This window comes from Bombyx mori, chromosome 10 (genome assembly GCF_030269925.1).
Source record: "Bombyx mori chromosome 10, ASM3026992v2".
NCBI lineage: Eukaryota > Metazoa > Arthropoda > Insecta > Lepidoptera > Bombycidae > Bombyx > Bombyx mori.
Genome location: NC_085116.1, coordinates 979596 through 1003480, shown reverse-complemented (window position 1 = coordinate 1003480; position 23885 = coordinate 979596). Strand labels below are relative to the sequence as shown.

The 23885-nt window shown below is 38.0% G+C and overlaps 1 protein-coding gene across 3 annotated transcripts in view; it reads right to left on the bottom strand.

Annotated features, from left to right (window-relative positions):
• LOC101737217 (protein tiptop) overlaps positions 1–23885 on the bottom strand; it is a 350367-nt gene that overhangs the window by 148998 nt on the left and 177484 nt on the right. The window lies entirely within an intron of this gene.

Genomic DNA, 23885 nt, shown 5'->3' with positions numbered 1-23885 from the left:
ACATTTTCATTGTATTATTAATAATCGCGTTCGTAAGTCAGCAGCCCTAATTATACTGGTTCTCGCCCGCAATTTCTAAATTCAGTTTTTCAATCTTATAACGAGAGATGATGATTATAATTAAATCATAACAATGAACTGCCTCTAGGCTTAGGAACAACTTAAGACCAGGACGGTGGTAAGCTCACCGCAAAAAAAAAAAATTAGGCACAAAATAACATTCGAAGTCGCCATGACTCACCTAACCTAATTAGTTTACCTATGACGACTGCTGTATTCATATCCAAATACCAATATCCGTTCTATAATGAAATACATACTTTAATATTTTTCACGATGAAGGAATATTACCGGGTATTTAAATGAACATAATACAAATGCACAAAGTTTATAAATGGGCGTAATTGCTAATTGTATGGCGTATTTGTTAATGTTTATATGGCGTCTTGCCGCATTTACAGGTACCCCCCCCCGCATACCGCCTATTTCTGCCGCGTAGTGTGCGTTCTGATTTGCAGGGTGAGACCGGCGTTACACAATATAATTCAGATTTATACCTCATGTTAGAAGATGGGTGGCGGTATTAATGATAACCTCCTAATACCGGATCGGCCGAGAGCTCATCTACACATCAAAGCAATACAAAATTATATAGTTAGTAGATAGTCTCTACCAGCGCAGGATAGACTTTGAAAATTGACTTCACCCGCGGCATCCCACATATTGTACCACACTAAAGCAAGTCTGGAGTGAAATTTCCAAGGGAGGCGAGTAAACTTGGGGACGTGGCACAGACAGCGCGTCATCTCGCTGCAAGTTAGAATGCAGCCGAGTGTTCCCGCGGACGTCTCGCCATTTTGACATGCTGTTCTATACAGTCACTTTTGAATTAACGAGTATTTTTTTCCGCGTCTTCGTTGATGAGGGAATTTGTTTGAGAGATGAGAGGTTGTATAGGTGCCTGTTTCAGTGCAACTGTTACAGAAAAAGACAAAGTGAGTGAGAGAGAGTGACAGAGAGAGAGAAGATATCACATATTAAAATGAAATACACAAAATTATGAAATGTAAAAAAAAAACTTAAAAGAAAGTTTTTCAAATACCTGAATCCGATTTCCACTCAATCAAATGATTTGCGCTGGTACCACAACTATTAATATATATCAATATCACTATTGCGATGCTAGAATTATTTCTTCATTGATTGCTTCTGACGCTAAGGATATAGGTCCACTCGAGAGGGATTGTAACATAACAGCCACCAGGACTTAAGATAGGGGTTGAGTAGGCTTTTGCCTAACAGGGGTTTACCAGAGGGCAATATTTATATAGAAATATCTATAACAGCATATTCTACAGCAACATTACTATTATACCCCACATGCACAAACAAAGATTCCAAACAAAATACACATAAAAGATAATAAGAAATAAAGACGTGATATCAAAACGGGAGTGGTATTGTGAGGAAGTCCGTCTGCGTTCTTCACGCCAGCTCTAGTGCTACCAGTGCACCCGTGACAGTCATTTAAGACATGACGCGGTCACCCCCCACCCCGGCGCATCACCCTCCCCACACCCCGCCCGTCAGATGGATTGATATTGCCGCACGGGGCGGACGTAAGACGAGCGAGATGCATACGGATAATAAAAAACAACTATAAAGCTTCAGATTAAAGGATATTGCATTTTAAAGTCAGCCTTTGTTCTGTTCTTTCTTTTAAATATAGTTAGATGAAATTGATGATATATTTTATATATCTGGAATACTTGGACATTATAGTATGTTGAAAAATACAAATGGGTTACTCTAACGTACTAACTCAGAATAAATAAGACAGCATCCTTTGTCGCAATACCAAGAAAGCATCTCACTAATTACATTAATAATAATCAACTATCTATACTTGATATTATAAGACTGAAGAGTTTGTTTGTTTTTTTGGGTTGAACGCGCTAATCTCAGGAACTACTGATAGCCCATTTATCGAAGAAGGTCATAGTCTATATAACATCACGCTAAGACTAAGACTAATAACCTCATCTTGTTAAATTTGTTAAAAAGCATGATTTTGGTATCTTAAATAGCTCCTTAACATTCTGTTATTCTAAAATATTTTCACCTTCTACGTAAATGAAGTCGTGGGTAAAATATAGCGTTATACCAAAGTAACTATTCCACACGGACGTAATCGCGGGCAAAACCTAGTATTAATAATGAACCCAAAAGTCGGAAAGCATCCAATTCGAAAGGATTCCAATTAAGCAGGTAAACCGCATTCTAAATACCACTCTGATGCATAAACTATTCAATGGTAGAAAACCATTTTCTATTTCACAAGACGTCAACTTGAAAACTGCCCGATGGACACAAACGAGATGCCGTAGTCGACAGTGACGTGACGCGATGCACCCCCTTCCCCCTAACCCCCAGCCAGCGGGGGGCTTGACCCCACCCCACCTCGGATAATAAGGAGGGTTATGGACCGAAGAGCAGGTCGTGGCTTCCTTGAAACTACGATTTTAAAACTTAATGCATGTTTTTGAAATGCGATTTTGTTTTGTGTTTGTATTTGAATTAATTTGATTAGGTTACGTGTTTAAGGCGAGGTTTTGTTTATCTCGTTGGAATTCAAAACGAGACAGGTCGATACAGAATGAAGTTTTTGGTTATCATCTGACAGCTGCACTGTTTTGGGGACTTCAAACATTGATTTGGCATTATTTTTCAACACCAGTAGCGACGTCAAAAGGTTGAAAATGTATGATTGTATGATGATGGTTGATTGCTGATGTTTTGATTGTCTTTTCCGGTGGTCAGACATTTTTTAATAAATTAATGACATTAATACATATAACGGAAGTATTATTATTTTTTTTTAAAAACAGTCTCAACGACATCAACATCAATAACACTGGTTTCTTAAGCCGGGGTGGTGAGCTCATGGGATCGAGCTAAGAGTATTTGCTAACACTAGGCCTAGCAAGAGCGGTGCTTCACTGGATCTACCGTTGGAATCGGAATCACGACCCACTGAGAAGATCCGGCGAGAAAATCAGTGGGTGGTGTCTATAGGCTAGGTTGCATGTCGAATTCTTCATCGTATTCGACGAGTTCGACGAGAACGGTGACCGAAATTGGGAAATTTTTCAAGTCCTTAATCTTAAAATTTTCAAAACCCTTCAGGGAGTGTACGTATAACAAAAAAAAAACCGTCAAACGTCAAACCGGTACCCGCGTCAGGGACGTCACGTCATTTGCACAAAATTAAATACCCTTCAAAGACCGAGATCGCCCCCTCGGCCTCGAACTGTTCCCTCACCACCCCCGGACACAGCAGATGGATTGATATTGCCTCACGACTGCAGGTGGACAAGACAATCTTGGAACAATGGTGATTGTGTTTCATATTCCTCAGTTGCGATGTTATAGATATGTTGATTGTGGATTAAGATAAACGTAAAGAGAACGAACCAGTGATTTTAATTTGTAAATATGTTTAAGGCAACTGCTTAATCCAATATTGTACACCAAAAAAGTTATTTTGTTTATAAATTCTTAAGTGTTTACAATATTTCCACCACCTTTCTTAAACGAATTGTCAAGTACTTTGGTCATATTGCCACGCAAGACGACAACCTTGAGGGATTAATGGTCCCTGTCAAGGTCGATGGTGGAAGGCCACGAGGTCACAAGCCGATAAGTTTGCCTATATTTTTACATACTCTGAACTCTCAAAGAATGAAGGTAGTCATAACTTAACACTTTTAAGAGTTATCTATCAGTGCGGTGTGTATAACAATCCGAACATGTTTGCAAAGATATTGTACTTAGATCGCAGTAAAAATAGAAACTATTTATTAAATGAACGGGCGACATTGATAGTAGGACAAAAGAAAGTACTATGTCATAGGTTTTATGGAGACAACGGCTCAAACCTTGAAAAGCGATGATAATTTCAGTTATTTATTAAAAAAATAGCTACAGTGAATATTAATATTTGGTAGGCAGCGGCTTGGCTCCACTCCTGACATTACTGAAGTCCATGGGCGACGGTAACCACTGACCACCAGGTGGGCCGTATGCTCGTCTGCCTACAAAGGCAATAAAAAATATATCTTAATTAGTGTCTTAAATTGGTTTACATTTGATAATGGTAAAATTTAATTACGACTAATTAGCGTTAAATCAATGGCAATTCGACTTGCGAAGGAGTAGTAAATCACACAACGTAAATAAGTCATAAGTGTATTCAGATAAGTATAAGCATTCATTCATCGACGCCTTAAAATCCATATACTCTAATCACAGCGTTTCGATGTGCTATCATGATTGATATGGACACGGCCAACATAAAATGACAAAATACGTAGTTAATCACTGAAAGGTTGCTCAATACTCATTAATAGAGTGGGGTAGACATTATCAATGATGCAGAGCAGATGCGAGAGCATCGGTATCGCAGGATCCGACTGATGCATGACCACGACCACTCTGTCAAGAGTGTACGAATAGGAAGACATTATCAAATGCATTGTGTTTGACCTACAATCATTTGCTTTACATTTTCAACTGTAGTGATTGTGCCCACGGTGTAATTCATCTAAATATCGTATACATATTTACATATATACCGGTATTTATAAACGTAATTAGAAATGATTTATAATTGCATTCGTAATACCAATTGATGTATGCGACACTGATCGATGTCGGTAATAAAGTACGATTTATTCGTTAAAAAATAACGTCTTAATTAATGTTATTTATTTGTTGTTTATCGCTAACGATAACGAACATTCGTTAGTTTTAAAGATGCTTGCTTGTATTTTATCATATATTTTCTATGCAGATAATATTTACAAAGAAAGAGAATTTATTGTACGTGCGTAAAAACATTGAAGAATTCCCCAGAGTCTGCGATTTGCACAATGTGAACACTAGGAACAAACATAGGCTTGCGTTGCCGGCGGCTCGAATTAAGAAAATAAGCAACTCTTTTAGGGGGCTGGGTGTACAGCTTTTCAACAAGATCCCACTAAACGTTCAACTACTACCTGTTCATAGATTTAAGAAAACTGTTAAGGAACGTTTGTGCAACAAGGCATATTATAAAGTTAAGGATTATTTACTAGATGGCACTACGTGGGAATGAGGCGCTCGCTCCTGGCCTTTTCATTTTTCATATTTTTTTTTTTTTTTTTTTAATTGTATTTTTTTGACTTGTTTTTTCTTTTATTGTGAATATTTCTATTTATTTAAAAAAAAGAAAATATTTGAGAAAAAACAAAAAAAAAAAGTGTGTGTGTCCGCTCCGACGCACGACTGGAGTTTACTGGATATAAAAAATTAAACGAAACAATACGAGAAATAGTTCTATATTACGACAACACGATACACTACAGATTATTAACAAATTAACGAGACACAAAACAAACGACTAACAAATATATGAAAATACAATAATGAGAGAAACGCGCGATCAGTACGAGGCTTTGTGGCGGACTGCCGGCGCAGCAGCCCGGCGTCACCTGCGATAACGCATTTCGTGTGACATGCGCAATCAGGCGCATAACGCATTTCGTGTGACATGCTAGTACGATTTTGGTCCCCATAATTTTCATACCCCGGGCCTATATATGTAAATCGATTCTAAAGGAGTAAACTCCAAAAAAAAGCCCGCTGAGTTTGTTTCGCCGGTTCTTCTCAGGACTGTGGCTTTTTTTTGGAACCGGTGGTAGAGTTAACATTGTTATTTGTATTTTGACATTCAACAAGTGTGTCATACTGACATCTAAGTTGAAATAAATGATTTTGAATTTGAATTTTGAATTTTGAAAGAGTTTACAGAGATGAAACAGCGTACGTTCTAGTAATTTTGTTTTATTTTAATTGAGATATAAACTGCTCGCTACGTGAAGTTGAGTGCCAAACTTGAATGAGTGCAAAATTTCACTATCAAAAAGTTATTGTAATAAACACATTTTTCATGATTATATTGCTCCAACTAGTTAAATTTCACATAACGTTTTTTTCTTCGTATCTAAAATAGTTTTGTTATGAACAATATTTATAGATTATAGAACAATAGTCAAAGCCGAATGTCCAAACTTTCAAACTGGACTTGAAAAGTACATCCCTCTCTTACACTCCATAAAAACACGACAAAGACACATGTCTCCCCTTATTATCTTCAATTAAGACACAGATAACGTACCGTGACATACGTTCGAAACAACCAAAGTGGCGACCTCTCATTTCTTTATTCCATCATCAAATCACAGATCAAGCCTGACTGGTGCTCTAAATTTGGTAGACATAGAGGCGCGATGGCTTCATGGAAACTTAAGCCGTATCGCGAAGCAGTTTAAGATTATTTTTGTTGGTTCAGTTTGCTGTACGTCACTTCGGTGAGCGATGCCAAAGTGACATTGACAGATGGGTGACAGTTACTCGTGATTAGTGGATATGATTCGTTTCCTTGATCCGAAAGAATAATGAGTCTTGATTGATATAATCTTTTCTGTTTGAGACGCGGAGTGGTGAGTGACACACATCATTTGTTCCACGAAATATATTTTCAGCGATTTTCATAGTTGTTTTTGGATGACAAAAAGAAAAATGACATGAAAATTCCGTGGTAATTTCATCACTGAGAGCTATTAATCTTGACCTGCAAGTCGCTCTAAAGTCACTGGTCTATTACTCAACGTAATAAGCAAACATCACAGTAAAAGACTGGTCTATTACTGTGTTGTTTTAGGCAATGAAACATTAAAATGAAAAATACATTTTTTGGTTACCATTTGGTTACCATATACGTTTTATTCCAATTGAGTTTTAGCTGTGTACATTTGCTTTGGACTTTGGTCCTGATATTACTGATATCCTTGAGCGTCGGTGGTCACAGCTGGGCCGTATGTTCGTTTGCCTATAATGGCAGTATGTTTACAGAATAAACGAATAACTATATCACTATTAAAGATTCTCAACTCGCTCCCGCTCCCGCTCCCGTTGTCTTACATCCCTAACATCACCCCGAACCACTATGTCCGCAGCTTAAGCGAATTAACCACACCTCAAAGTAAGTCTTCGTAAAGAAACGTTAGCACACACGTTAGCGTTTTATTTTGTACTATTAATAGGCAGGCTTTGTACCTTGCCCCTCACTAAAAGGAAAAAAGAGCTTAGAGCAGATATAAGGACTTGAAGACCGTGTTTTTTACTGGCTTGTGTGTTATGCGGGTCATTAATTTTGATGGCTTCGTTTTAAATAAAACGTTTGTAATTAACAATTATATCCGGTCTGAGCATCTTGATCATAACAATGTGTATATTAATTAGCACACCCTCCTTTTCTTAAGCATGACTGAAGATGGACAGTCATCACTGCGCGGTCACTAGTGTAGCTTATTGTGCAGATTCAGTTCTCGGTCGTGGCACAAGGGACAATATGGAACCATGCTGACGGTCATGAACTATACGCTATAAATACGATCTAATACGACCGAAGTCTTTAAGCTTAAATAGTATTGTTAAAATTCAATTCTCGATCTACTTAAGAGCAGCCTTCGGGCGATTCATTAGATTTGTCTCTTGCACTCTCGTCATATAATTAGGTTATATTCCTAATTCACGGCGACTGAAATTTAATTACGATCTCGACTTAATACACTAACTGCAAAATACCGTGCGACTATATTATTTTCATTGGAAATAATTGTGTTCGACGGGTCCTTACCGTCATTCGTACGCTAATTTATTGAATTATGTTTCGTGCGATTTGAACACGATGTTATAGTGGCGAAGATATCAGCTCAAACCTAACTTTCTTAAGCCGTTTACCGGTCACCGTTCTCGTCGAACCCGTCACTTGCGACGAAGGGCTCGACGAGTGAATTAACCCATAGACACAGCCCACTGAGTTTCTCGCCGGATCTTCTCAGTGGGTCGCGTTTCCGATCCGGTGGTAGATTCTGCAAAGCACTACTCTTGCTGAAGCCAGTGTTAGCAGCACTCCGGTTTGAGCCCCATGAGCTCACCTACACGTCAAGGAGAAGCTGAATAGACTTTCAAGGCATAAGTAGGAAAAAAAGCCGTTAGTGTTGAGTAGCCTTCGTTTATTCAGTAGTGAATTGTTACGTATCGCTAAGTAGGTGCAAGATGGTTGCAAGATGGTATGAACATGTGATGAGACGAAATGACAATGAGGTTGATAAGAGAGGGCTAACTGTGAATGTGGAATGTGGCTATAGAGGAAGAGGTAGACCTAAGAAGAAATGGATGTGTTGCGTGAAAGACGATATGTGTAAGAGGGGAGAATAAGCGAAGAATAGGTATATTATAAAGGAGTATGGAAGGAGAAAACATGTTGCGCAGACCCTAGAAGACTGGGAGAAGGGCCAGAGAATGATGAGTTTAGTTTATTGTAAGATGTTTTTGGAAGTCATTCGGGTACATGTTAAGTACGAATTTCATTCGAAAAATGGGTAAATGTCTGCAAGATTAGGAGTAGAAGTCGTATCACTCGATATGAGTAATCCGAGTGCCTTATCCTTTAGGCCACGACCAGTTCAATAGTAATTACGCAAATTCTGCGGGTTCGATATTTATTACAGGTTGTTCCAATCCACCGGGTACCTTACCGGTTCGACCAGGGACACTCTTTATATTAATTTACATATTCGCTGGTTTCTTCTGTTCTCTTATAAATTCACTATCAACTTTCATCAACTATAAAACGAATCCATTTCTAATTTATTAGAAAAAAAAAGGTCGGAAATAAACAAACCTAAAGACTCAACAGCCTACATCTGTGTGTCTCCCCCAGCCCTGAGCTCATGCTTACAAACTGTCCTATTACCGACTCATAACCACCAACTCCAATAACGTCAAGCGAAAACCGACCTTATTCAGAGCTTTTAAAGACTACAGAAACGCATAAATATTTCCTCAAGACAACTGTTGTGTTATCAAAGGAAATAAGTATTTACGTGTCATTGTTAAGGTGCAGTTTTGCTTGTTAATGAAAGAGCGGGGTAATGATAATTCTAAGCTAATGCCATACGGAAATGAAAACGATTCTCCCTTTTAGAATTGTTTACTATTTGTGATGAGAAAAATACGGCGTTCGGGAATTATTTATGAACACCTGTATAGTACATAAGCCTGGCCTATATGTAGATAATTTATTAAGTTACTAAATGTATAATGTGTAAACACGGCTTGCATTGGTACCTTAACTTGGAAAGGTCATTAAATGAAAATCCCCCAATTTTTAAACGTGAATATATAACTAAAACGTGTTCACGAACTGTTTCCCAATGGAGGAATGACATTGTGTTACAAAAATGAAACCTTCACAGCATGTTACTAATATGTTACTAATAATACATTGATGATTAAACGCTCTGTTGTGATTAAGAAATCTATTAAGGACAACTGGACCATTTAATGGTGGTAGGGCCTCTTGTAAGTCTGCGCGGGTAGGGACCACCACCCTGCCTATTTCTGCCGTGAAGCAGTAATGCGTTTCGGTTTGAAGGGTGGGGCAACCGTTGTAACTATACTTGAGACCTTAGAACTTATGACTTATGACATTTCCTTCTTCAAACGAGGCTTGTGGAGAGTTTTAAACGGTAGGCAGCGGCTTGGCTCTGCCCCTGGCATTGCTGAAGTCCATGGGCGACGGTAAGCACTCACCATCAGGTGGGCCGTATGCTCGTCTGCCTACAAGGGCAATAAAAAAAATATATATCTCAAGGTGGGTGGTGCATTTACGTTGTAGATGTCTATGGGCTCCATTAACCAATTAACACCAAGCGGGCTGTGAGCTCGTCCACCCATCTAAGAAAAAAAAACAACATTGTCCGAGCTACCTCCTTTTACCTTCTTATCGCATTTCTCCTTCTATTGTTTTTAAATATTATACTCGATAATAGATTCGCAGAGGGCAATAAACTTCTAATAATACTATTTATAATGTACAAATTTAATTTATCGTGCTGATAGTTTCGAAGATCTGGTCAGGATGGAGTGGTATTTCGCTTTTATAAACATAGATATGTATGATAAGCCTGGGTGCCAGTACTATATCCACTGCAGTTATCTGTAAGTACACGCACACAACGTCATAATACACTTTACGTTACGTAAAAATGCTCGGAGGAATTTCAAAGCACATCTGTGAGAGTGACAATAAGGAAATCAAAGTTTCTCGAGTACCTGACAGAGTAAATGGTTCAATTCCAAAGATTTAACGCTAAGTGCAATACTCCAGAGCTACTACAATACAAGACATTGCACTGCCATCAGGCGTTTCCTGTACGCCAATCGTGCTGAGTGAAAACTGCCATAAATGGCGGAGAATGACCATAGAGTTAGGTTTCACAGACATGCAGGTTTTTGTGGTTTAACGCTTACTTCTCAGAGACAATGTCTTTAAGTAAAGGAGTAAATTAAACAGCTGATTCCTAGAAACAATTGCTGTTTATTACACACATTAGTACATTTGTCTCGTTTTATTTATTTCTTGACAGGACGTTTCGAAATATTATTGTACATAGATTAAGCCGTGAATCTTTATTTAAGTCACGTTTCATAAAAACATTATAACAACTCTATTATGATATTTCATCTAATAAGGTTTCACTCGTGACTACAATGTATAAATATAGATATAATTAACCACACCCTAAAACGTATTTTATATTATTTGATTTAATGCTTGAACGTATTTGATTTCATTCTAATTGGATATATTTCATTGTGTAAAACTATTATAAGAAACTAACTTACCATTCAAGACGAAATTCCAATAAGAAATAACTATAATCGGATTCAGTTATTTCTTTTAAAAGCAATTCAAACAAATTCGTTGAGAAAACGGGACAAACATCAAAATTTAAAACCTGCTTTCGCTGAAATCGAGGGTTAAGACTACAATTCGAACATTAGCAGTAAATTATTATAGACAATTTCCTATTTCAGAACGCGACCAATCGCACTGAGTGAGAATCGCCATAAACGAACCGGTCTCGAGCGGTTAATTCTACGAACAGATTACGTAACGGGAAAAGCGAGCGAATTAAATGGCGAGGCACGTAGGCAAAATAGGGACGTAGACATATCTGCGTTTTTACTCTATGATCGTTAGAATTTACGGGCTATTGTTTGGCGTGTTTAGGTATTGTTTCCGAGGGGTCAATGACATCTTTATGATGCTATGTTGTTGATTAAGCGTTTTAGAACTTGCTGATTTTGTTATTGTACTTTATGTTCAGAAAAAGAAAAACACTAGCACTTATCGAATACCCCACAAAGCATTGCATTTGGCTGCAGTACTTTTTTATTGCCGGTGTAGGTGCAATCGATAGTGTGCCGTTACTGTTGTACCCCAGCTAAGGTGCCTATCGATGCACTAATCGCGCGATTATGGTTCCATTTAAAAAGCCGTGTGAATGAATAGGATCCATTAATTATCTGTAATAAGTTAAAGTGGCTAAAGCTCACAACAAACGCTACTGTACAAATTGTCAGAAAAGCAATAGAGTGAAGTCGTCATGGCTTAGATATAGATAAGACGCCCGGTGCACTTGTATCGAGCGATGCAACTATGCGGGGGCTCACATCCTGCAGGTGTTCACGGACGAACGCTCACGGTGAAGGAACAACGCCGTGCTATCGAAAATCAAACCTTCAGAAATATTCAGGAGAGGGCCTCTGGTGAGCCAGCATCCGTAGGTACCACCGTCCTATTTCTGCTGCGAAGCAATCATGGTCTCCGATTTGAAGGGTGGACAGCCGTCCCACAGTATAATGGAGAACCGACCTCAACTCTTAAGTGATTCATTCATGTTGATTTCTACGGTTTTCGGTAAGCTGTCAACCCTTTTTTTCCTCGGGCTGGAGGCCGAACCTCCTACGAGGTCCCCGCGCCTAGGGAGCGCGTGTGGTATGTGGGACTTGACGGTCTGCAGATGTTGAGAGCAGACCGCGGGCTCAACGATATTTTAGGGCCCTACCCACCAAACGAATCCCCTTGCAATATCTCACCCGACGTCCGATCTCCACCCGGGGACAGAACCCAGGCAGAGTAGGGGGTTCCGAGATCGACACTACAACCAGACTCAACCCTGTGTGAGCTTGTCTACCGATCTAAGACTACAAAAGTAAAAAGATTTTCTTCCTATTCAACATACATAATAATATGTAAATACTTAAGCACACAAATATTTACAAAGTGTATAAAAAATCCTTTTAAACATATTCCAGCGGCGGACGTTACAACACCAGTTCCACAGATTCAATATCAATAATGACAGTTTAAAAATTTCCGAGTATTCATTCAAGATACAAAAATGATTCTTGAAAAAACCCACCGAACGAGTAATACTGACGGAACAGCATTTTTAAATAAAATTTGTATTTATAAAACTTGAAATGAATCAAAAAATCAACTCTACGTCAAATATGTATAAAATGTTCAATGTATTGATATTAATATTCGAAGAAGGCAAGATAATAGCTATTAAGATATCAATCAACCACCTCGCGAGATCTCTGTTGTTATTCTAAATGTCCCTGTACTATTAAATTAGCATTGAAATGGTCGCGTCACATTCTCCGAAGATCACCGTGGCTGTCGTTAATGTGTGGTTTAAAGAAAAATAAATAAACGAATACATTTTTCTAGGTATTCACGTTTTTCCACAAACATGAATTCTGCTGGTCAGATGTGAGATCGAAGTGTCATTGGTATCGAAAGAACACAGTAAATAACTAACGTCATGCAAAAGGCTGCAAGGTTCAAGATTCGGCGCACTACCACTATAGTTTTAAGTCGTGTCATTGTACATAAAGTAAAATGCGTCCGGGGAAAAAAGAAGAGACCTTCCCCTTCACCTTACCCAAGTTTATCCCGGGCGAAAATTTTACGTGTGTGCAAAATTACTTTATACACCTGTGACGGGTAGCCATTATACAACGCAAGATATTTGACAGATGCCTGAATCTCGCTTACGACATTTTCAAGACAAGCTTGCATATACACAAGATCCGAACAACAATATTCGGACCGTCGGTCTACCGAGCAAATTCTCAATTTCACGCGTTTGGCTACATCTAGTACTATTGTCACTTGTATACTTATAGTACCTGATATTACACTCCGGAATCACGCTTGAGATGAATGGACGTATAATGACACAATGTGCGCCCTTAGTGAGACACATAATCCACTGAGTTTCTCGCCTGATCTGCTCAGTGGGTCGCGATTCTGATACGGTGGTAAAATTTTGGTAATCACTGCTCTTGCTAGGGGTGGTGCTAGTAAATTCTCTCAGTTTAAGCCCGTCAATTCACCTACCCGTCCGAGGCTGGAATAGCCCCTTAGGCTACTAACGAATAGCAAGGAAAAAAGGCACATTCACCCGACAGCATTAATATAAATAAAATATACAAATATTATAAATCGCTTCCGACCATAAATTGAGCCATACTATGTAACCGATTCGTCTGTGAACCACTCTAAGATAACTGCGTATAGTTAACTTTACAGTCACCATTCGGAATGCTACTGGTCATTATATAACGATCCCTGCAGTATACTGTCATAGTTACTGACATATTAGTGTTTAGTATTCCTTACAGGAACTCGGTTAGGTATTGCGTAGGGTGCACCTCGTGGTAGGGTAGCTTGTGAGTCCGCACGGGTAGGTATCACCACCCTGCCTATTTCTGCCGTAAAGCAGTAACGCGTTACGGTTTGAAGGGTTGGGCAGCCGTTGTAACCATAATGTACAATTGAAACTTAGAACTCACGTCTCAACGTGGATGGCGGCATTTATCGATGTCAATAGGCTCCGGTAACCACTTAACACCAGGAGGATTGTAAGCTCGTCAACCCAATTAGCAATTAAAAAAACCTGTTGAGTTTTGATGAGCTCATTATTTTTTACTGTAGTCATTAGATTTATTACCACATCTCGAGATGTTAAAACTTCATTTCTCATTACTGATCATCGTCGTCTCTTTTGTTCTCAAAATGGTATATCATCTGTAGTCATTAAGAGAGGATCGCAGACGATGGAATCGAGTTTGGTCTGGTCTGATTTGGTCTGATCTGATCTGGTCTGCTACAGTTAAAAAAGCTTCGTTTGTTTATGCGTCTATCCAGTGAATAAGTTAGCTATTTATTGATTTTTGATAAAGCTTCGCCGATGTGTCTTAACGTAAAGCTGTTCCCACGAAATCTCAGATTGTCCGTCTGCAGCTCAGACACTATCTAGATCTCCGTCTGGAACGATCGTAGATTGAAGATACCATAATCTAGGTCTTCAATAAATCTAGTGTCGAAGTCTGGATATTGTTACAGTGGCGTGCGTTCGTATATGGGTGAGTTGTTTGTTACCGAGATCATTGTCATTGCTTGATCCACAACGAAAATGGCCTTCCTATTTTTAGCAAGCATATCAGTGTTTTGTCAGGTTATTAACTAAAATCACATTTGTATGCAACGCGCACATTGCCAAAAATATTCCAACCTTGTATTTTATGGTGACGACCTACAAATGTTTATTTAGTGTTCATTTCATGAAACAGTCATTTAATTTATCGGTAGTTATTATCCAAAAATAAAAAGCGGTGAAAACAAAATTTAATGAAAATATTGCCAAGACGAAATAATGTAACCTCAGTATAAATAATATCAGTAGATACTAAATTATTGTCATTTCATCATCGTTTCATCATCATTTTGTTATTGCTTAGTTGGGTGGACGAGCTCACAGCCCAACTGGTGTTAAGTAGTTACCGGACCCCATAGACATGTACAACGTAAATGCTATCACCCACCTTAAGATGTAAGTTTTAAGGTCTCAGTATAGTTACAACGGCCCTACCCTTCAAACCGAAAAACATTACTGCTTCACGGCAGAAATAGGCAGGGTGGTGGTACCTACCTACCCGGGCGGACTCACGAGAGGTCCTACCACCAGTAAATTATTTATTTAATTTAATTAAATTATTCCATTAATTTACTATATTGATAATATAGAGTTAGATTTTTGTATTTAATTAGTTTTTCCAGTGGAAGTGAGCTCTTATAGTTCAAGGTGAGCACCGCCATTCTCGCTCTGGCCTCCAATAATCGCCTACGATAGACCTTTGCCCCATTCGCGTAACTCTGCCAATAAAAAACCGATCCCTCGTCTAACTTAAACAATAAAACGGTAATATACTAGGCCATTACAGCATCAACTTTCCAAATTTGAAATTATAATGCAAAACGTGTAAAACTGTAACAAAACACCACAGTGTAAATGACAAATAGAATTAAAAAAACTATTTTTAATCTCCATTTGCATTCTCGCCCACGCTGAATAGCCTAGACGATGTATTAGAAGCGATCACGTTTTAATCACGGAAACTCACAAACACTCAATAAAATGGATTTAATATAAATAAAAATTTAAAGTATTCTACCATTGAAGCAAAACGATACCGAACAGAATAGATTAGATGACTTATTTTCTAGCTAACTAGTTAGATGAGCAGACGAGTTTTACAGCTCAGTAGTTGGTGTTGCCAGTCATCGGAGTCTGTGGACATCATTGTTTTTTGTAGACCGTTGCCACATTCGCACAAGGTAAAACTATTAATTGCTTTGAAATAACGGTTCTCCAGCCTTTGCCGCAATGTATGATAGCTTTGCAGCAGAATCACTCACTATGTGTGAAGATAGATGAGTTTAAGATTCACTTTTCTTACTACGACCACTTGTAGATGGAATATTAATTTACAAAAAACTGCTCGCTTGCACATAGCGCATACCGTGTCTACGGATTAAGAGCCGGACTCACTGCCGTAATATCTCGTGAGTGACAATATAAACTTTAACAATCTTACAAAAATTCAAAGGCACCGTGTTTTATTTTAATTTATTCCGATAACTTTTTAATACGTAGCGATGTAATGAATGTAAACAACAGTGTGTGGATACAACTTAGTGGACGTTTCACTTGAGCGGTGTCTCAATCTTTGAATAAATTCTAAGCTCTGTTATCACAAATCATGGAGGTTTCCCGTTCGCTACACGCATAGGAAGGACAGTTGTCCGTAACATTTTTAACGCAACACAATTTATTCAATAATTTATGCTTAATGAAAGAATTTCACTGATGGCAGGAGGAGTGAGGGCTGTGAGCAAGTACGGATAGGTACACTGTCATCCTGCCTATTGCTGATAGCTGTTATTTCAAGTGAGACTACGGTCTCATGTCTCCAGGTATGGGTAGACTTTGTGCTGTCGATAAATCATCATTATCATAGCAGTCCACTGCTGAACATAAACCTCTCCAATTGCTCGCTCGATAAACTTACCACTAGATAAGCCGTGAATTCCACTTTACGTTTTATGAAATAATAAATAAATAATAAAAATAAAAAACTTTTATTTCAAGACAAAGGTCTCATATTGTGTTAGTATTACAAATAACTTACGAACTATGTTAGTATTTAAATAAATCAATCAACTCCATCCCTGGCAGCCCCATCAAGCAGCATGTAGAACATGCAACTTGATGAACCTACCCAGGGTCGGGGTCGAAATAGCCTGAAAACAAAATCTGCGCCCTATCGATAGGGCCCGCATTAATTACAAACTTGTCAGTCAATTCACTGCAGTGAAATTTCTTCTTTAGAGACATCAAATAATTTCATTCATTGTTTTTAATAAAGCTTGCTAGTTTCGAAAACTTCTTTCATTCCCAGCCAGAAGCCATTTCCATTTACTTGTTTGTTTTATTTTATGTATAACTAAAACATTAAAAACACGCGTACATAAACAGTTGACTTTTTAAATCTTAACGAGATAAACATAGAATTTAAAAAAAAGAACACAACCATCAATATCACTTCGAACTATATCCCCATAAATCGTTCGATTCGTTCTTAATTACGACAAAATATAAAAAAAAAGTTTCTAAAATGAAAATGTTGTCCGCCCCTGCTTTAAGATCGAGATGTGTGCGTTACCGTGCGCCCGCGCGTCCCGACGACAGATTTATGTGTGACCGACGCAATCACGCGCCGAGCCCATGGCCACAGGGAACCGATTTTTTCGGTATTGATACCAAGACGTATTAATGAAGAATAAAATAATAATAGGATTTTCTCAAGTATCTTCTTCGGATTAAACTTTAAATTAAATTGTAAGCTCATTTTATAACTCCTAGGAAAACTCGAAAAATGTAGATAAATAAAAAGAAAACGTATTATTTTATATATATTTGCGTTTGCCTTTGAATTCAAATAAAATTATAGAACACCTACATATTATATACACCTCGGCGTTCCCGCGTAGTAAGCAGGTATTTATCGAAAACTATATTTTCGGTATGCATACCACATTATTTTACTGACCAATACCTACATCTCTAGAAATAAGATTGCGTGCACGATTAGATAATTAGTTCTCCTTAATGTTTTGTGGTCCGGCCTTTAGTATTATTTTGATCTTTCGATCACATCATGAAATGTGTGATTAACTGGTATTTTAGAACAAAGCCAATGATGTCAGAGATTATAAATAAATAGCTGGTACATTAGTAGGACATTTTATTAAGTTCAGTGGCATTTTTATTGACTCATGCTTTTAAAGAACAATCGTTTTGCGACCTTGGGGCGATAAATAAATATTGGAATATCATTGAAATATCTATAATTATCCTACCTATTACCTGCTGTTTTGTGTACATGTCTTTAGTGATATATTATAACGGACTGATTTTTTGAAAGTCTGCGCGTGGCGAGCAACCGTACAATTGTACATGCTGTCACAATAGCTACTTCTTAAAGTTAGATTTTTATTAAACAAAATACACGAATATTAAATCTAGTAGTACATTTTCTCAGTAAACCTATTGTATTATAAACGTTAAAAAAGTTAGCACCTTCAGGTACTTTTTTTTTATGGTGATTGACATTTTGTTTGAGCAAACGTGCTCACATGAAATTTGTTATGTTTTGATAATCTTTGGAGAAAAGGTTTTGAGTGACGTCTATTAGTCAGAACAATGAAGAGAAACAGGATAAAGGTACCAATTATCAACACGTGAAGAATAAAAATTGGGCACCAATTATAGCTTAAATATAATAAAATACGATATTATACCATAGAGAATACAATATCGGTTGTAAAATTTTAAAAATACGTTATATAAAAAATTAGCTTATAGCGACCACAGTCAAAACGGAATGCAGCAACTCAGGTCCGTTCCCACAACGATCGCGAGACCTCATTGCATCGACACGACACATCAACGAACGAAACTACTTTACATATTTATCGAATTACACAGTAATAAAATATGGCCGTCATGTGTCATTGTAGAACGATTTCCAACATGCAATCGTATATCAAGCTTTACTGTGACAGCTCGGACTGAAGCAAAAGGGAGGCAGTGAATCACGAAAACATTTCAACTTCGACAAAAACTTACTTATGAATCACTTTTGGCACGAAAAGTAGTTTTTGATCAAATTCAACAGTCATTAATCCCCTTAAATCATTCCTAGAATGTTAATTTATTGGAAGTCGTCAAACCAACAATGTAATTAAAAAATATCATAATACAGATTAAAATGATTTATTTATGATACAAATGTTATTTACGTCCATACATCCGTTGGAAATATTATTCACAAATCTCATTATTAATATGAATCCGGAGTCATATTAATAGGAGAGCGATTCAACGACTAATAAATTCTTTAGTACTGACCGGCGACAGTTGGTAATGTACGCTGTTTCTTACTTACAAATCATTCAAAGTCGTTTCACAGTCGATCGTAAATATGTCCGTATGGCGCATTAATCATTCAGAATAGGGAATAAGAAGCGCCGCGAGCGCACGCTATTGGTCGTGGAACGTCGAACAATTATTCAAATGGTGCGCCGTGATTGGCGGACAGCGGATTCGTTTTTTAAGCGACGTTGGAATGATTGATTCAGCCCTTCGACTCTTGCGCAGGTTTCGCCGTTTCCATTGTGGTTTTAACTGTACATAGTTATTAAATGGTTGAGCTATCAAACTTGATCGACTGATGTGAGTTTTTGTGTTCGAAATTCGGAGTTACGGTACAGTGAAGTTATATTATTGAGGGGTAAAAAAGCTTCGTTTTAAGCGGCATTTCGCTTAATATCGACATTTATCTTTGTAATTAAAGGTGCGTTTAATTTGGTATTAGCATCAAGAGTTCGATGTTTTTAATTAAACTTCAATTAAGTTTACTCCATTCAAATAGCTGAAGAAGTTTTTTGTTATGATATTTTTTTAAAGTTTAAACATTAAATTGCCCTTTTATAAAGTTGCAAAATTTCGGTTATGCCAAATAGCTTTTCAACCCTCGATATGTGTCTCTCAGGTGATCCTCGTTACAATGATTTGTAATGTACTTTTGATAAACGTGAGCAGTACATTTTAGCATACTTTGTTTTTTGATTTCGCATTAAGAAATATATTTGCCTAAAATAGTATGGAAATATTTTACATTCGGAGTGGCTGCAGCTAACGTACCTATATTTCACACTGGAACATCGGATCGCTTAGCGGCAAAAACAAATTTTATACTAAACGTAATTTATTGAAATTCAATTCAATCTTTATCTACGATCTGACGAAATAAGCTAGTATAGACACTTGGACATTTACCGCTCCGTGTACCGGGCCTATTCAAAACGGTCGCTTTCAATCCAGTCCTAACTTAATAAGAGTCGAATGCGCGATAAGTTACAAGTTACACAGATTTATCGACATACAGTATCGATACTAAACAAGGAAGTCGACACCACTAGTTACTTGATACAGTGTAAGTGAATGCAGACACTTAACTTGGTCTAGTCACTAAATTATAGTTTTTTGAAGAGTATTAACACTATTTTCAACTGTTGAAATGAATATGATCTTAATATAGATGAGAGAGGTATATTTTATTGAAAAGACTGGTGAAAGAGCTCACGACCCATCTGGCGTTAAGTGTTCACCGGAGTCCATAGATAAAGCTTGAACGCCGCCCCCCTCCTTGAGACTTAAAAGGATGCGTCTCAATTGTCGGAATGTTATCCTTAAGACCACGACAACTAGAAATTGTGATCTTGGCCATCTCATGCGACGACTACCGTTACTGTTTCCCTAACATTCGCCCCTACCAGTAACCTCCTCCATATTTCCACATATTATTTTTAATACTTAAGTTAACTTTCATCGGATGACTATCATCATTTTGCTCATCGTTGCTACGAAGCGATCAGTCGATGTTTGGAAATGTCAATACTTTGTTATGCCGGTTTCACTCTTGTAGTGTGTGTGGCCCCAAGTTAGATAAAATGCCGAGTTACGTTTGATTTTATGACTAATTGATATGTATTTGATTGGTATCGCCGTTCCACTTATGCGTCGCGCAACAATTACCGTATTGGTCTGAAGTGATGACTATTGTTGGTGAGGAATTGTAATTTTCACGCAGCGAGCACACAGGGTTTTGTGTTTCCAATATGGGTCTTAAACCAAGTAATACCATGAGTCATTCTCCCTTGTTTGCAAGACAAAACAACGATCAATATTCGGTTGTTATATTCCACCTCACGTGATCTGACAATGAAAGATAAGTAAGCTTTAAGTTCGCTAGGTCATGATGGTACCAATCAACGAAATATAAAGAGTTTAAATTTAGTAAAGTTCCCGCGATTCTGGAAAATGGCGTATCCATTCCAAAGCCACGATTGGCCCACAGCACTGCGGCCGCGCACCTAACATCTGTCACCCACCTATTAACATTTTACGACCTACTTTATAACCTCACGACGCCCATAGACGAGCGGTGAAAATATTTAGATCCTATAACTTTTTATGGCACAAAAAATAAAATGATAATAGTTTAATGGGGACAGTGTGTGATGCTACTTTACATCTGTGACGTCAGACTTTTAACTCAAGCGGCGCCTTTTAAGTTTTAATGCAGTTTTAATTGACGGTAAAGCAGCGGGGACTTGGCATAAAAATTATGATAATATATTGCTTTACTTATAGATAATAAAGTTTGATGTTTATTTGCGTCAATAGGTTTATCTGATCCTGTTCAAGATCAGAATAACGAATTTTAATGTGGCTACATTGTTAAAGTACTTTCACATTGTATTATAAATTTAAAGAGTTTGATATTCATTTAAATGATGATTATTTAATCTTTATTTATATTTATTATACCTGACTATGGTATTTATCAGTCGAGAACGTGATATCTGTTTAACCGTGATAATAGTTGATGCCCATAAGCGATGGTTACTACTCACCTAAAGAGTTTAATCGAATATTATCAAAAACTTAGATACGCTTCTATCCGCCCACTTAAAAGTAGTGAATAACTTATAATAAAATTTTCATTTCATTAATAGCTCATACTTATTTTGTGTGTACCTTTGTTTCCTTACCGCTGCGTATTTGCACTGCTCTATTCGGTACAGTAATGGAGTTTAGAATACAGTATTTTCGAAAGACATACCTGAAACAAACAAAAACAATTGAATGTTAAACATCGGATTAGATTATTTTTTTATTGCTTAGATGGTTGGACGAGCTCACAGCCCACCTGGTGCGAAGTTGTTACCGGAGCCCATAGACATCTACAACGTAAATGCGCCACCCACCTTGAGATATAAGTTCTATGGTCTCAAGTATAGTTACAACGGCTGCCCTATCCTTCAAACCGAAAAGCATTACTGCTTCACGGCAGAAATAGGCAGGGTGGTGGTACCTACCCGCGCGGACTCACAAGAGGTCCTACCACTAGTAATTACGCAAATTATAATTTTGCGGGTTTCATTTTTATTACACGATGTTATTCCTTCACCGTGAAAGTCAATCGTGAACATTTGTTGAGTACGTATTTCATTAGAAAAATTGGTACCCGCCTGAGATTCGAACACCGGTGCATCGCTTCAACACGAATGCACCGGACGTCTTATCCTTTAGGCCACGACGACTAATCAAGGTACTAATTAAAGAGCAAAAATCCAGCTATGTTAGTAATCATGTTATTGCAGACTGGAACAAACAAAGAAATAAAATATATTTGTGTGTAACTTATACGATTCCATTTAAGAACCATCAAATGAACAAACAGTTTTCTCCATAACATTTTGACGACGATAAGTAAAAGGAAAACAGGTCAAAATCTACGATAATAATTAAAAAAAAAACAAGTATCAAAATATTCACACTCAATTACATAACGACCGACGCTATTAAAACCAGTGACCCCCGAAAAACAAAATGGCTGTCCAGAACACCGTAAACAATTAAATTTATGCTAATAACCATTAATGTGCACTAATACTAATTAATTAACGTTTTAAAACTCGTGGACAACATTGTAAAACGCCCACGTCTTTTATTTGAGATGAAATAAAAAGAATGTATTTTTAATAAGAACACGATTAATATACGGAACTTATCTTATATACCTGATACATGTTTTCGAATGACTACCATCATGATAGAACAGCATCTATTAACAAAATATATTGAATTAAAAAAATATCCAGTTTAAAATTTATTTCATCACTGTTGAGAGCACGTATGTGTGTACTGTAAGGCTGTAGGGAAGGTACCGTCGTCCATGTGTTCGGGTTTATACGCTGGAATGGCCTTTAAGAATAATTGTTTTTAGTATTTTGACTAAGTTTCGACAAATTCCTTTATTTATTGCACTGATGGATGGAGGATCAGAGAGCAAGCCGGATAGCTAGATTTATACTGGTGGTAGGATCTCTTGTGAGTCCGCGTGGGTGGGTACCACCACCCTGCCTATTTCTGCCGTGAAGCAGTAATGCGTTTCGGTTTGAAGGGTGGGGCAGCCGTTGTAACTGTACTTGAGACCTTAGAACTTATATCTCAAGATGGGTGGCGCATTTAGGTTGTGGATGTCTATGGGCTCCAGTAACCGCTTAACACCAAGTGGGCTGAGGGCTCGTCCACCCATCTAAGCAATAAAAAAAAATAGCCACAAGGATCCATCTGGAGGAAGATGCTACGAATCCCGTGGACAGCATATCGAACTAATGCATCCATATCAAGACAGCTCAATATCCAAACCAGGCTCTATACTATCTGCGTCAAAAGGATAGTTCTTCGGTCACATTGCCAGAAAGATCGGTGACAATCTTGAAAAATTGATAGTAACTGGCAAGATTGCAGGCAAAAGATCTCGTAGCCGTAATCCAATGCGATGGTCCGACTAAATCCGCAATACACTGGATGCCATAGTCAGCCATACACACCACCGAGAACAAAGGAAGATGGCGAAACATCATCCAGAGAAGGAGATGGCCACAACCTCAGACATGCAGACATGAGGAATGCGATTCAGGGAGGAGGAGGATGGAGAATCCCATGGAGGAGCCCATGGTCCATCTTAGTTTTCAGAGCATGAATTCGGCCGGCCGGTTGGAGAATATCGAAGACTAAATTGTATTATATAACAGCTGCGATACCATACCGGAGCGCGGAACGGATTCACGTAAACTAATTCTTACACAATATATCGTCTTTCACGCAATCCATCCATTTCTTCTTAGGTCTACCTCTTCCTCTATATCCTTCCACATTCATAGTTAACACTCTCTTACCATTTTTTTTTTTTTTTTTTTTTTTTTTTTCGGGCCGGGGGCCGAACCTCCTACGAGGTCCCCGCGCCTAGGGGGCGCGCGGGGTATGTGAGACTCAACGATCTGCAGGTGTTGAGAGCAGATCGCGGGCCCAAGGATTTTAGGGCCCACCCACTAAACGACTCCCCTGCACTCTTACACCCGACGTCCGATCTCCGTC